The sequence below is a fragment of the Coregonus lavaretus genome (assembly GCF_964263955.1).
Source record: "Coregonus lavaretus genome assembly, chromosome: 14".
In the NCBI taxonomy this organism is placed as follows: domain Eukaryota; kingdom Metazoa; phylum Chordata; class Actinopteri; order Salmoniformes; family Salmonidae; genus Coregonus; species Coregonus lavaretus.
Window position 1 is genome coordinate 28,212,525 of NC_140001.1, and position 8,075 is coordinate 28,220,599.

Genomic DNA, 8,075 nt, shown 5'->3' on the forward strand with positions numbered 1-8,075 from the left:
TGAGGTGGCGGATGGTCTCCTGAGGGATCTCCTCCCAGACCTGGACTAAAGCATCCGCCAACTCCTGAACAGTCTGTGGTGCAACGTGGCGTTGGTGGATGGAGCGAGACATGATGTCCCAGATGTGCTCAATTGGATTCAGGTCTGGGGAACGGGCGGGCCAGTCCATAGCATCAATGCCTTCCTCTTGCAGGAACTGCTGACACACTCCAGCCACATGAGGTCTAGCATTGTCTTGCATTAGGAGGAACCCAGGGCCAACCGCACCAGCATATGGTCTCACAAGGGGTCTGAGGATCTCATCTCAGTACCTAATGGCAGTCAGGCTACCTCTGGCGAGCACATGGAGGGCTGTGCGGCCCCCCAAAGAAATGCCACCCCACACCATGACTGACCCACCGCCAAGCCGGTCATGCTGGAGGATGTTGCAGGCAGCAGAACGTTCTCCACGGCGTCTCCAGACTCTGTCACGTCTGTCACGTGCTCAGTGTGAACCTGCTTTCATCTGTGAAGAGCACAGGGCGCCAGTGGCGAATTTGCCAATCTTGGTGTTCTCTGGCAAATGCCAAACGTTCTGCACGGTGTTGGGCTGTAAGCACAACCCCCACCTGTGGACGTCGGGCCCTCATACCACCCTCATGGAGTCTGTTTCTGACCGTTTGTGCAGACACATGCACATTTGTGGCCTGCTGGAGGTCATTTTGCAGGGCTCTGGCAGTGCTCCTCCTGCTCCTCCTTGCACAAAGGCGGAGGTAGCAGTCCTGCTGCTGGGTTGTTGCCCTCCTACGGCCTCCTCCACATCTCCTGATGTACTGGCCTGTCTCCTGGTAGCGCCTCCATGCTCTGGACACTACGCTGACAGACACAGAAAACCTTCTTGCCACAGCTCGCATTGATGTGCCATCCTGGATGAGCTGCACTACCTGAGCCACTTGTGTGGGTTGTAGACTCCGTCTCATGCTACCACTAGAGTGAAAGCACCGCCAGCATTCAAAAGTGACCAAAACATCAGCCAGGAAGCATAGGAACTGAGAAGTGGTCTGTGGTCACCACCTGCAAAACCAGTCCTTTATTGGGGGTGTCTTGCTAATTGCCTATAATTTCCACCTGTTGTCTATTCCATTTGCACAACAGCATGTGAAATGTATTGTCAATCAGTGTTGCTTCCTAAGTGGACAGTTTGATTTCACAGAAGTGTGATTGACTTGGAGTTACATTGTGTTGTTTAAGTGTTCCCTTTATTTTTTTGAGCAGTGTATATTGATTAATCAAAAATACTGTGGTTTTATTAATACTGAAAGTTGCCACATTCAGTTCTTCAACTCACGGTAATGTTGGAAGATCAGTGTACAAACGTGTAGAATTATAATAGGGAGAATAGTGTACAATAGTAGGCTATACCCTCATCAATTGCCTGCATTAACCATGGAACTGTGTGATGACACAGCCAAGTATTGCGCCATTTGTTGGGTTCAAACTGTTATGGCTTGGTCAGCGCTCTGCTCCATAACGATTTAATTAGCCTACATGTCAACTGTTACTAATGATCCTCAGCAACAACCACATGGCCGTGACAGCGTTTACAGAGGAAGCAAATGAAGGTAAACGAAACAATATCATTAAATGGAATGATAATGTAGTCTATACCAACTGAAGGGAACTAACAGTAAATTGGCAGTTGAATACGTATGGTTAGTAGGCCTACTGACGGTCGATACTGATAGTGGCTAATATTTAACATGATAGAAATAGGAAACAGAGAAAGTCAGGGTAGCCTATAATTAAGACATTCGAGAGCGCCCATCCCTGCAAGTTAAAAGGCCGTACAATTTAAATTCTGCATAATGGCACAGCATTTCATAAACGTTACTGTGGGAAAGTTGATGTGTTATGCTTCAGTTTGCTGCCATTAAGCATTTCACATTTGCTGCCATTTCACGATTATAAGGTAAAATAGATCTAAAACAAGTGCCATTTATATTTACAATTCCCTTATCCAAACTGATGACTCATTTACATAGCTCTTATCAAGTTGTAAATTACAGTGCATGGAGAATGGTGTTATTTCTAGTGAAAAAAGTAGATGCCTTTTCCACTTGGAACCGATAGGTTCTCTAGACCTTATTCATCGTTTCCTCGCGCGTAAAGCTGGTGGAATTTTTAGGTAATTACGTCAAGGTCAGAATACGGCGTATCTGTAGACACACCTCCGCCACATCTTCATTTATTCGATCACCCCAAACGAATAGCTGATGAATACCATGCTATTCTCATGCTTAAGTTCAAGGTCAGAATACGCGTAGAGAGAAAAGTGCATAAAAAGTGAATTAGGTTTAATTTACATGTGCTTAACTCGGGTCGGAATTCCCCCATGTGAATTTGTCCAAATACTTATGACACCTTCAAATGGGGGGACTAGATACGTTAAGAGCTTTCATTTCCAAACGGTAAAACAGATATGTATCGAAAAGCCTCAAATAAATGGCAACATTCTGGACTGTTGCCTCATGAAAATGTTGCTCTCAAATCCAAAATGCTGGAATATAGAGTTTTAGCTTCACTGTCCAAATAAATACGTAGGGGAGTGTAGGTATAAAATACCATTCCTTTAGTTGTTAGTCAGTGTGATTGCATTTTTCCTAAATAATGTTCTCCATTTCATATTTCCTTACTTTCTGTATTGCTCACTATCAGTCCTACTACCACTACCTCACCTATACTCCCTTTTCAGTCATCCATCATTTCTTTCCAGACCTCATCCCCCCATTCCTCCATTGGCAGCTGATAGTTATCTCTAGCTGTATGTGACAGCGGCCATCCTGACTATGACACGTTGACGTCACAGATAGTGACTGTGAGGGGGTTGGCTGAGAGGGACAATACAGCTCATGTCAGCCAGCCGAGTGAACAGCACAAGTGTCACCTTAGCATGGAGAGAGACTGAGAGGCAGAGGAAGAGCGTAGGGTCATTTTAGGTATAGAATTAGATAGACAGAGAAAATGACAGGCAAGAGGCAAAATAGAGGAGAATAAATAAGAGAGGAACAGTGTGTGTGAGATGGAGACGAACAATGACGGCAGAGGAGACGATGGAGAGAAAATGGAAGATAAGGAGTCGAAAGAGAAGGGGATTAAGGCATGGAGAATGAGATAGGACCAGAGACGATATGTGAACAAATGGGAAAGGAACAAACAGGAGATAGGCTACTGTATATGCACGGTTGAGAGACATAGGATGTTGTCATCGTAGGTATAGTCTAGCCTGCCTGACTCTCATCCCCAGTCAGCGCTGCTCGTTTTGTACCCACCCTCTCCCATGTGTGACGAATCACCAGCCACCCTCCTCCCCATTCCTCCACAAAAACACCATACATGGACTATAGGCATGTGCCCAGGGACCAGGCTATTGGTCCACATAAAAAACACTATGTTACCATGCATGTACAGCTCAGGGGGACATGTCACATAACTTGAACTGACCTCCATGGAGCTGTAGCTCCAATATCAGCTCTCTGCATCAAGGTCACGACCCTGACTCCAGAAGGTCTTGTGACATATTTCAAGAGCTGATAAGAATTGTCAGAATCACAAAGTATTCACACCCCTTGACTTTTTCACATTTTGTTGTGTTACAAAGTGGGATTAAAATGGATTGAATTGTAATTTTCTGTCAACGATGTACACAATATACTCTGTAATGTCAAAGTGGGAGAATTATACATACACTACTAGTCAAAAGTTTTAGAACACCTACTCATTCAAGGGTTTTTCTTTATTTTTACTATTTTCTACATTGTAGAATAATAGTGAAGACATCAAAACTATGAAATAACACACATGTGTCACGATCGTTACAGGATGAAGCGGACCAAGGCGCAGCGTGATAGGCGTACATACTTTATTTGTGTACAACACGAACCAAAACAAACGATACGTGAAGTCCTAGGTAAATAACACCAAAACAAACCTTCCGGAACAAGATCCCACAATAAACATGTGCCAACAGGCTGCCTAAGTATGGTACCCAATCAGAGACAACAAGCTACAGCTGCCTCTGATTGGGAACCACCCTGGCCAACATAGAAATACACGAACTAGAACACAACATAGAAAATAACACATAGAAAATCCACACCCTGGCTCAACATATAAGAGTCCTCAGAGCCAGGGCGTGACAGTACCCCCCCCCCCCCCCCCCCCCCAAAGGCACGGACTGCGACCGCGCCAACCAAACACAAGAGGGTAGGGGCCGGGTGGGCATTCCGCCTCGGAGGCGGATCCGGCTCCGGGCGTGACCACCACTCTCTCTCTACCCCCCCCCCCCCCCGTAGCGCCCCTGGTCTGGTCTGGCCCCGCTGGCCGGAGCTGGACTGGACATCGGTGGAGCGGATTGCTCTGGCTCCGGTGTGGAGCAGCTGACCGGTGCCAGACCAGGCACCGGTGGAACAGGCACGGACCGTGCCGGACTGATGACGTGCACCACTGGCTTGGTGCGGGGAGCAGGAACGGGCCGGACCGGGCTGACGACGCGCACCACTGGCTTGGTGCGGGGAGCAGGAACGGGCCGGACCGGGCTGACGACGCGCACCACTGGCTTGGTGCGGGGAGCAGGAACAGGCCGGACCGGGCTGGCGACGCGCACCACTGGCTTGGTGCGGGGAGCAGGAACAGGCCGGACCGGGCTGACGACGCGCACCACTGGCTTGGTGCGGGGAGCAGGAACGGGCCGGACCGGGCTGGCGACGCGCACCACAGGCTTGGTGCGGGGAGCAGGAACGGGCCGGACCGGGCTGGCGACGCGCACCACTGGCTTGGTGCGGGGAGCAGGAACGGGCCGGACCGGGCTGACGACGCGCACCACTGGCTTGGTGCGGGGAGCAGGAACGGGCCGGACCGGGCTGGCGACGCGCACCACTGGCTTGGTGCGGGGAGCAGGAACGGGCCGGACCGGGCTGACGACGCGCACCACTGGCTTGGTGCGGGGAGCAGGCACAGGCCGGACCGGGCTGGCGACGTGCACCACTGGTTTGGTGCGAGAGACAGGAACAGGCCGGACCGGGCTGGCGACGCGCACCACAGGCTTGGTGCGAGGGACAGGAACAGGCCGGACCGGGCTGACGACGCGCACCACTGGCTTGGTGCAGGGAGCAGGAACAGGCCGGACCGGCTGGCGACGCGCACCACAGGCTTGGTGCGAGGGACAGGAACAGGCCGGACCGGGCTGACGACGCGCACCACTGGCTTGGTGCGGGGAGCAGGAACGGGCCGGACCGGCCGGCGACACTCACCATAGGCTGGGTACGAGGGAATGGAACAGGCCGGGCTGGACTGTGGAGACGGACTGGAGATCTGGAACGGAGAGCTGACACAACCCGTCCTGGCTGAATGCCTATTTCCACACACTCTGTGTGAGGCATCAGCACAGGACGTACAGGGCTGTGCACTCGTACTGACACTACAGCACGTGGCACTGGCACAGGATATCCGGGACCGAGGAGGGGTACTGGAGGCCACGAGCGTTGAGCCGGCACACTCCGTCCTGGCTGCATGCCCACCTTAGCACAACACGTGCGTGGTGCTAGCACAGGACGTACAGGACTGTGCCGGAACACTCGCGGCACAGTACGTAGCTCCGCATAACTCAGAACCTGCCCAGTCTCACGCTGCCTAGCCTGAGTACGGGGAGTTGGCTCTGCTCTACCTCTAGGCTCCGCCAACCACCCTTCCAGCCCCCCAAACCTGGTGGCCTCCTCTCCTAAATCGCAGATGCGCCCTGTAGCTGCCTCCAGCAGCCCCGTCGTCCATGCCGTGTGCCCCCCCCAAAAAATTTATTGGGGTTGCCTCTCGCGTGTCCGTCGTCGGCACAGTTGGTGCCGTTTCTCCTCTCTTGCCAGGGCCTGTACCTTTGCCCAGGGCCCTCTGCCCGCGAATATGTCCTCCCAAGACCACCATTCGCCCACCTGGGACATCGCCAACTCCTCCTGCTTGGCACGCTGCTTGGTCCTTTTATGGTGGGATCTTCTGTCACGATCGTTACAGGATGAAGCGGACCAAGGCGCAGCGTGATAGGCGTACATACTTTATTTGTGTACAACACGAACCAAAACAAACGATACGTGAAGTCCTAGGTAAATAACACCAAAACAAACCTTCCGGAACAAGATCCCACAATAAACATGTGCCAACAGGCTGCCTAAGTGTGGTACCCAATCAGAGACAACAAGCTACAGCTGCCTCTGATTGGGAACCACCCTGGCCAACATAGAAATACACGAACTAGAACACAACATAGAAAATAACACATAGACAATCCACACCCTGTCTCAACATATAAGTCCCCAGAGCCAGGGCGTGACAATATGGAATCATGTAGTAACCAAAAAAGTGTTAAACAAATCAAAATATACTTTATATTTGAGATTCTTCTAATTGTAAGGTTCTGTATTTATTTTCTTAGTTCACCTTGTGTTCTTGAACGTAGTCCTGTTTCTTTGTGTTCTTGAACATAGCCCTGTCTTTCATTTTTGTTCATTGTTTTCACCTGTGTTTGTTACTCACCTGGTCTCATTAGCTCCTTATTTAGTTCAGTTCATTCTGTTTGTGCCTTGTGAAGTATTGTTCGTTTTGACTCAACTAAGCCTTTTCCTAGCTCGTTTGTGAGTACCAGTTATAGCCTTCAGTCCTAGTTTTGATTCACCTACCTGTTTGCCTACCTGTGTATGTCTATTGCCTGCCTGTGACCACGATTCCTGCCTTCTGTGAAGGCGAAATAAACACCTGCGGCGCTCTGCGCGTGAATCTACACCTTTTTCTCCCTGAATCTTCATTACACAAATAGCCACCCTTTGCCTTGATGACAGCTTTGCACAGTCTTGGCATTCTGTCAACCAGTTTCATGAGGTAGTCACCTGGAATGCATTTCAATTAACAGGTGTGCCTTCTTAAAAGTTAATTTGTGGAATTTCTTTCCTTCTTAATGCGTTTGAGCCAATCAGTTGTGTTGTGTTGTGACAAGGTATACAGAAGATAACCCTATTTGGTAAAAGACCAAGTCCATATTATGTCAAGAACAGCTCAAATAAGCAAAGAGAAACGACAGTCCATCATTACTTTAAGACGTGAAGGTCAGTCAATACGGAACATTTCAAGAACTTTGAAAGTTTCTTCAAGTGCAGTCTCAAAAACCATGAAGGCTATGATGAAACTGGCTCTCATGAGGACCGCCACAGGAATGGAAGACCCAGAGTTACCTCTGCTGCAGAGGATAAGTTCAATAGAGTTACCAGCCTCAGAAATTGCAGCCCAAATAAATGCTTCACAGAGTTCAAGTAACAGACACATATCAACTGTTCAGAGGAGACTGTGTGAATCAGGCCTTCATGGTCGAATTGCTGCAAAGAAACCACTACTAAAGGACACCAATAAGAAGAAGAGACTTGCTTGGGCCAAGAAACATGAGCAATGGACATTAGACCGGTGGAAACTGTCCTTTGGTCTAGAGTCCAAATTTGAGATTTTTGGTTCCAACCGCCTTGTCCTTGTGAGACGCGGTGTGGGTGAACGGAGGATCTCTGCATGTGTATTTCCCACCGTTAAGCATGGAGGAGGAGGTGTTATGGTGTGGGGGTGCTTTGCTGGTGACACTGTCTGTGATTTATTTAGAATTCAAGGCACACTTAACCAGCATGGCTACCACAGCATTCTCACGCGATATGGCATCCCATCTGGTTTGGGCTTAGTGGGACTATCATTTGTTTTTAAACAGGACAATGACCCAACACACCTCAAGGCTGTGTAAGGGCTATTTTACCAAGAAGGAGAGTGATGGAGTGCTGCATCAGATGACCTGGCCTCCACAATCCCCCAACCTCAACCAAATTGAGATGGTTTGGGATGAGTCGGACCGCAGAGTGAAGGAAAAGCAGCCAACAAGTGCTCAGCATATGTGGGAACTCCTTCAAGACTGTTTGAAAATAAAACACTAATATATCTTAATTAGATATGTATTCAATCCCCTGACTCAATATATGTTAGAATCACCTTTCTGGGTAAGTCTCTAAGAGCTTTGCATACCT